This window comes from Rhipicephalus microplus, chromosome 4 (genome assembly GCF_043290135.1).
Source record: "Rhipicephalus microplus isolate Deutch F79 chromosome 4, USDA_Rmic, whole genome shotgun sequence".
NCBI lineage: Eukaryota > Metazoa > Arthropoda > Arachnida > Ixodida > Ixodidae > Rhipicephalus > Rhipicephalus microplus.
In genome coordinates, this window is record NC_134703.1 from 227,167,089 (window position 1) to 227,174,888 (window position 7,800).

Genomic DNA, 7,800 nt, shown 5'->3' on the forward strand with positions numbered 1-7,800 from the left:
CGAGTATAGGGACAATTGGTGTCAGAAAGACATGGTTAAAAAGACTGTAAAGTGTTCAGGATGTGGAGTGGGTTTGAAAGTGGACCCAAGCGTAGAAGCGGATGGAGAAGAGGCTGACGCGAGGCGTAGGCAATGTGAGGTCGAGGAAAAAATGGAGAACATGATGGTTGCCCAGAGTGAACTGCTGATGTGAATCGCCGAGCTCAAGACTGCGTTGGCGACAGAGCAAGAGAAAACGAGGGCAATGGGAGAAAGACTGAAGTCCGCCGACGAAGCACTAGCGAAGCTGAACAAAGAAGCGGCCTACGGAGAGAACAGTAGGAAACCGGCAACCAGAACGGTGGAGAAGGACGAGCAAGCAAGTTTGGAAAAAACAGGTTCAGCCGGTTCAATTGTCCCAAAGCCCAGCTTCAGCGAGGTAGTGGTGGGGCTGGGAGGGGACAAAGCAGCCGGCGTCACAGGTGCAAGTAGCCCCCAGGTGCAGGACGCTCCAGCTGAAAAGTCACAGCATGCGATAATCGCCGGGGACTCGAATTTAAATCGATGCATAGAAGTCATCCAAAAGAGGGTAAGAGGTGTCAGGAGGGTTGCAGTAGGGGCGTTCCCAGGACGCAAGCTGGAAGCAGTCATGAGGCAAGCGAGCGCAAAGCTCAAAACGACAGCTGATAGACGAAACCTCGTGATAATTTCAGGCGGTTTAAACGATGTCCTAAATAAAGATGCAGCAGGACTAGAAGCCACACTGGCGAAAGGCGTCGATGATATGCGTGCCACTTCTCCTAAGGCACAGGTAGTGATATCCACGATACCGGAGGTACCGGTGCGTGATAGCAACCTGCAAAGAGCGGTGGTCAACGCAAACCAAGAGATATGGCGGATGAGTCGAGAGAAAGGCTTTGAGGTGGTGCAAATAAACAGAGAGGTGCATAGGTGGGGGGGGGGGGTTTTCAACGAGACAGAATTCACTTCGATGGGCGGCTAGGTCATGAGGTGGGTTGGCGACTTGCAGGACGCGCAGTAGCTTTTTTGGGGGCCAAGCGAGCCCTTCGGGATGCAGGATAGCTAGTAACGAGGAAAACAACCAGGGAGACTCTTCGATAGGCGGTATGGACAGATACGATTCCAAAGTGGCACCAATATCTAAGATAGGTAGAGTCCGGGGCATAAATAGACGTAACCACGAGCGCCGAGCCAATTCAGACATAGGGTATATTAACATGCAGGGTGGCAGGAACAGGCTGAAGTGGGAAGAGATAGAAGAACAGCTAAGGGAAGAGAGGCCGATGGTATACGGTTTTGTAGAAACACATCTCAGGGACATGGAACAACCTCTGAACAATCCGGACTACGCGTGGGAATATTGTAATAAAACAGAAGGCAGCAGAAAGGGGGGTGGTATTGGGGCATTCATTCATAAAAGTACAGACTGGCAAAGGGTCAAGCAGGAGTGCAAGGAACATTTATGGCTAAAAGGGAAAGTGGCAGGTCAAATGACACTCCTTGGTTTCGTGTACTTGTGGACGGGAGCAAAGGCCAGAGAGGAAAACCAGATAATGGTAGAGTGTATATCGAAGGACATTCAAGAGTTAGGAAGAGAGTGCGAGATAAATATACTAGGAGACATGAATGCGCACATAGAAGATATAGATCGGTATACCAACCCAACAGGCAAAATGATCATGGATATGTGTGAAGGGCAAATAACATGGGAGGTAGGAAGGCTTCAGTCGACGATAGATTATGCACTGATGTCACATAGGAAGTATGATAAGCTCAGGGGAATGCACATAGATGAAGGTAGCTCTAGAAGTCTGGGTAGCGATAACAAACGTATCAAGCTAAGTTTTGGAAGAGCAGTGAAAGTGGGAAGGAGAAAAGATGAGCAACTACAGGAAAATTTTTATCCAGAAAGGCAAATTGAAATAGCCACTAAACAAATTGAGAAAGTAATCACAGAGGATAATAAGACAGTGTGGACATAAACGAATCTCATCAGACTCTTTGAGCTAGAGCTTGCTAAGACGCGTGACAAGCCACCCCGGACAAAAAGACACAAACCCAAAAGTTGGTGGAATGAGGAAGCTAAGAGAGCCATAGCAAAACGTCAGGAAGCCTCTAGGGAACACAGACATGCTAAGCAGTGGGGTGAACCGACAGATGATGTTGAACCTTTCTAAGCTGTAGAAGGGATGCATCACTTCTGATCAATGAAAAGATTAGAAGGAAGGGAGCTCAGTGCCTGGCATAAGTACATAAAAAAGATAGAAAGGCAGCTTCGAAATTTTGGAACCATCTAAACTCCCTAAGAAATGAGACGGGCATAGAGCGGAGTTTTATAACTACAGCCCAAGGTGCTAGGCTAGAAGGGGACGAAGCTATTGAATATATAAGAACAAGGGTGACAGAAAAATTTCAACAAAGAAGTACTTTATGCACCACAATAGACAAGGACAATTCAAGTGGTGCAAAGGCTCCATTTTCACAACAAGAGTGGGAAAGGGCTGAGAAAAGGGTTCCTAGTAGTACATCAACGGGCCCAGATGGCATTCTAATTAGGCTGATAAAGACATTAGGTCGACCGAAGTCTAAGCAGGCTTTAGAGAGGCAGCGAGCAAAATAATAATCGATGGTGAAGTTCCCGATGGATGGAAACTTAGCAGGATGAGCATGATCTATAAAGGAAAGGGGGACAAAGCTGACATAAACAACTACCGTCCTGTAACAGTGACATCAGTGGTCTACAGGCTGACGATGCAGATTATAAAGGAAAGACTGCAGGCGTGGATAGAGGATGAGGGGGTGCTGTGGAACTGCAAAATGGGTTTCAGAAACACAGGGGGTTGGAAAACAATCTGTTCTCACTGACGCAGTGCATCGAAATAGCAGAAAAGGAACACAGGCCCCTGTGGCTAGCATTTTTGGATATCAAGGGAGCGTACGATAGCGTGGTTCAAGAGGAATTGTGGGGAATACTGGACACACTTGGCGCGGAACATGTAAACACTTTTAATTTAAAGGGTATCTATAAAGGTAACAAGGCAGTTATAAAGTGGGAAAAACAGGTATCCAAGCCTGCAGAGGTAAAACGGGGCTTAGACAGGGGTGCCCCCTGTCATCCTTATTATTCATGATGTACCTACAAGAATTAGAGGCAAAATTAGAGGGAAGTGGACTGGGCTGCAACCTCTCTTTAGTCAAACAAGGAAAACTCATTGATCAGGCACTACCAGCTATAATGTACGCAGATGATATAGTGCTAATGGCCAACAACAAGGAAGATTTGCAGAAATTGATGGACGTCTGCGGTAATGAGGGACATACGTTAGATTTTAGATTCAGTAAGGAAAAATCAGCAGTCATGATTTTCAATGACAACGAAGGTAGTGAGCTTAGAATACAGGAGGTCACGCTAGAGATAACAGATAAATACAAATATCTGGGCGTATGGATAAGCAATGGGACCGAGTATCTGAGGGAACAAGAAATATACGTGACCACTAAAGGTAACTGGAATGTAGCGGTAATGAAAAACAGGGCACTGTGGAATTACAATAGGTACGATGTTGTCAGAGGAATATGGAAAGGGGTCATGGTTCCTGGTCTGACGTTCGGCAATGGGGTCTTGTGCATGAGATTAGAAGTTCAAGTAAGATTAGGAATTAAGCAACGTGGAATAGGTAGGCTTGCGTTAGGAGCTCACGGGAATACACAAAATCAGGGAGTACAAGGTGATATGGGATGGACATCATTTGAGGACAGGGAAGCTAGCAGCAAGATAAAATTTGAGAAGCGATTGAGAGAAATGGGGGAGGAGCGTTGGGCTAGGAAGGTATTCAGCTACTTGTACATGAAGAATGTCGATACAAAATGGAGGAAGCGAACCAGAAAATTGACTGGTAAATACTTAGAAAACAGCAGGAGGCCAAACCAAAAAGAATTATCGGTTAAGAAGAAGGTGAAGGAAGCTGAGACCGATATGCGGAGAATTGGCATGATTAAAAAGTCCGCACTAGAGGTCTATCGAACTTTTAAGCAGGAAATTGCCAAGGAAAGGATCTATGATAATACTCGGGGTAGTTCTCTACTGTTTGAGGCCAGGACGGGAGTATTGCGAACCAAGACATATCGGGCGAAATACGAAGGGGTAGACACGGTATGCAGTGCGTGTGGAGAGGAAGAAGAAACTGCCTAACACATGATAATGTTCTGTAAAGGGCTTCGCCTTATAGTTCAGGATGATGGCGCAGAGTTTTTCAAAGCAGTTGGGTTTAGGGACAGGGGGGGGCAAATTAGACTTTAAGCCGGTAGACTTAACTAGAAGGAGGTTATCTGATTGGTGGCTAAAGTCAAGGCACGAGTGAAAATTAAACTCTTCACTGCAAAGTACGAATCCTCAAACTCACTTTTTAAGGGAAAAAAATAAATATAGTTTTTGGTTCATTAAGTATTACGGCTTAGTGGCGCTAGCCACCACCCGATCTAAAGTGTACAGCCATATCCATCCATCCATCCATCCATCCATCCATCCATCCGTCCGTCCGTCCGTCCGTCCGTCCGTCCGTCCGTCCGTCCGTCCGTCCATCCATCCATCCATCCATCCATCCATCCATCCATCCATCCATCCATCCATCCATCCATCCATCCGGACTTCAGTGCAAAGTACAAATCCTCAACCTCACTATTTAAAGGGAAAAAATGAATCTAGTTTTTGGTTCATTAAGTATTACGGCTTGGTGGCGCTAGCCACCGCCTGATCTAAAGGGTACAGCCATATTCATTCATCCATTTATCGGATGTAATTGCCTAACAGGAGGAGCCTGAACAAAAAGTTAGCTATAGTTGCCAATTGAAAGAAGCTATTTCACATATATTCTATGTGGGCCATTTCAGAAAGGCACTTATTGTCAGGATTAAAAAAATACCGATATTGATTATCGAAACGAGCAAAATCTGTGTGCCGATTCCGACATAATACAGTTTTTTTTTCTCGGTTATGCTTCAGCAAATGGTGGCACCATGAGATATCTCGTGAAAAACATGCTTGCGACCAGTATTGTCTGAGTCGTCTCATGCAAACTTAATGAGAAAACAAGAAACAATTATGTGACGCGACATTTTCGGGCGGACCGCTGGTCGCATGCGGCGAGCATGTTTGATGTTTGTGCTATATAGCTCCTTAATCATCGAATGCCTTTGATATCCTCCATCATCACATCTTCATGAGTGGTCTAGAAACTGCCAAGGGCTGTTTGACATTTCACTAGCCTGCTGTGTGCACAGATAAGGCAACCACGTCATCAATTACTGCTACTTCTCGCTAAGTCGGTGAAGCGCGCCATATGCAAACAATCTTGTATCTGAAAACACATCAAATATAGGTTTTATTGAAATACAACCGCCTCTTGAAGTAAAATCGGGTGACAATCAACCTTCATAGTTTGGTGTACAATAACACTATAGTCATCACGCATCACCATTTTTTGTATCACAGTTAATATCCATATATAAAGACTGCTTCCTGAATACACGATGGAAATATTGTTACGTCTACGAGAGGGGTTTATTCAGAGCCGACGTAACGGTCGACTCGACGGTATACAGCAGTAAACGCGCAGCAGCGAGCTCTTGCCACCAACCGAACGTCCTCTTCTTCTCCCACCACCATGTTCCCCGCTACACAGGTGCACATACCTAAATTACTCATGTGGTAACATTTCCCTCCGCGCAGACGGAGCCCATTGGGCGAGTCAAACAGTCTCTCGAGGAATGAAGCGCTTCAAACGTGCAACATGACAAGTTCAGTTTTTGAAGACCGTCGGCCGTTCGAATGGAGACGCGCTATGCGGTAAACTAAATCACTGATACGGTCTACAACAAGATAAGGTCCCGCATAGTGCGCTAGCAGTTTCTCACCCAAACCGCGTTTTCTAGTTGGTGTCCACAGCAACACTAGGTGGCCACGATTGTACGTCACGTGTCGGCGTCGGCGGTCAAAATGTGCCTTCGAGCGGTCTTGCGAAGCAAGAGTGCGCAAATAAGCAAGGCGTCTAGCTTCTTCAGCCCGACAGGTGATCTCAGATATGCAGGGATTATGGTGGTTCAAACATGGAAAGATGGTATTCAGGGTATAACGAGGTGGTCGAGCATATAGAAGAAAGAAAGTACTGTAGCCGGTAGTTTCATGCTGAGCGGTGTTGAATGCATGTGATAAAGGGTAGAATACTGTCCCAGTCCTTGTGACCTGATGCAACATACATAGAGAGCATGTTCGAGAGAGTCCTGTTCGTTCGTTCGGTTAGACCGTTCGTTTGGGGATGATATGGCGTAGAGTACCGAAACCTTGAAGCACAGACACGAAGCGTCTCTTCCATCACGTCTGCTGTAAATTGTCAACCACGGTCACTGATTACAATTTTGGGAGGTCCATGTCAAAGAAATACAAAACGTAGCATGAAGGAAGACACATCGGCTGCAGTTGCCGATGGTATGGCAACTGTCTCGCAGTACCTTGTTAAGTGGTCGGTGCAAACGACTATCCAGCGATTTCCATCAGAAGACCGGGGAAAGGGTCCAAGGAGGTCAATCCCGACTTGCTCGAATGGAGTTCTAGGGGGCGGCACCAGATGTAATCGCTCTAAAGGAGCACTTGTTGGGCGCTTATGACGTTGACACTCCTTACAGCTAGACACGTATTTTTCCGTTGTCTGGCGCATTTTGGGCCAGTAGAATCTTTCTTGAAGACGGCAAAGAGTTTTCGCTGTGCCTAGATGACCGGATGTTGGGTCATCATGGATAACCTGCAAGACATAATCGCGAAAAATCATCGGAACCACCAGAAGATATTGTGAGCCGGTGCTGGTGTAGTTCTTTTTGTAAACTAGCCCGTCTCGGATGCAGAAACGCGTAGGCGATGATTTTGCTTTGGTAGCAAGAAACTGTTGTATGGTGCTGTCCCTTTGTTGCTCATTCTTAACGGTTTTGTTATCGGGAAATGGTTGGTCGAGTGATACAATGTAGGTATCGAAGGTGTCCGCGTCACATTCCGTCGTTGGAAGCAGTAGTCGCGAAAGACAATCTCCGCCAGCGTGACATCGGTCGCTTTTATAGGAAACCGTGAAGTCATATTCTTGTAGACGAAGTGCCCAGCGCGCCAGCCGACCAGATGGGTCACGCAGATTGACCAACCATCAGAGAGAATGGTGTGTCACGACGGTAAAGGGGTGTCCGTACAGGTAGGACCGGAAGCGCTGCACTGCGAAGACTACTGCAAGGCATTCTTGCTCTGTGACAGTGTAGCTACGCTCGGACTTGCTGAGCGAGAAATTTGCATACGCTACGACGTGTTCTTGATTATCCAAGCGTTGAACCAGGACAGCACCTACACCAATACCGCTGGCGTCTGTGTGAATCTCAGTGGGAGCCAGAGGATTTAAGTGTCGAAGAATTGGATGAGACGTCAAAAAAAACTTCAACTCCGAAAAAGCAGACTCGCATTCCAGGGTCCAGTCAAACTGCGCACCTTTCTGGAGCAGACACGTGAGCGGGTACGCGATATTGGCAAAGCCAGGAATGAATCGGCGAAAGTATGAACAAAGCCCCAAAAAGCTGCGCAGTTCTTTCACCAAGTTTGGTTGCTTAAATGCCTCCACTGCAGCCGTCTTGGCGGGATCCGGTCGTATGCCTTCTTTGTTTACTAAGTGTCCAAGGACGAGTGTTTGGTGCTCTCCAAAACGACATTTTTTTAGTTGAGCACCAAGCGTGCTTTGCTTAGGCAGTCCAGTACGAAGCCAAGGCATGTGT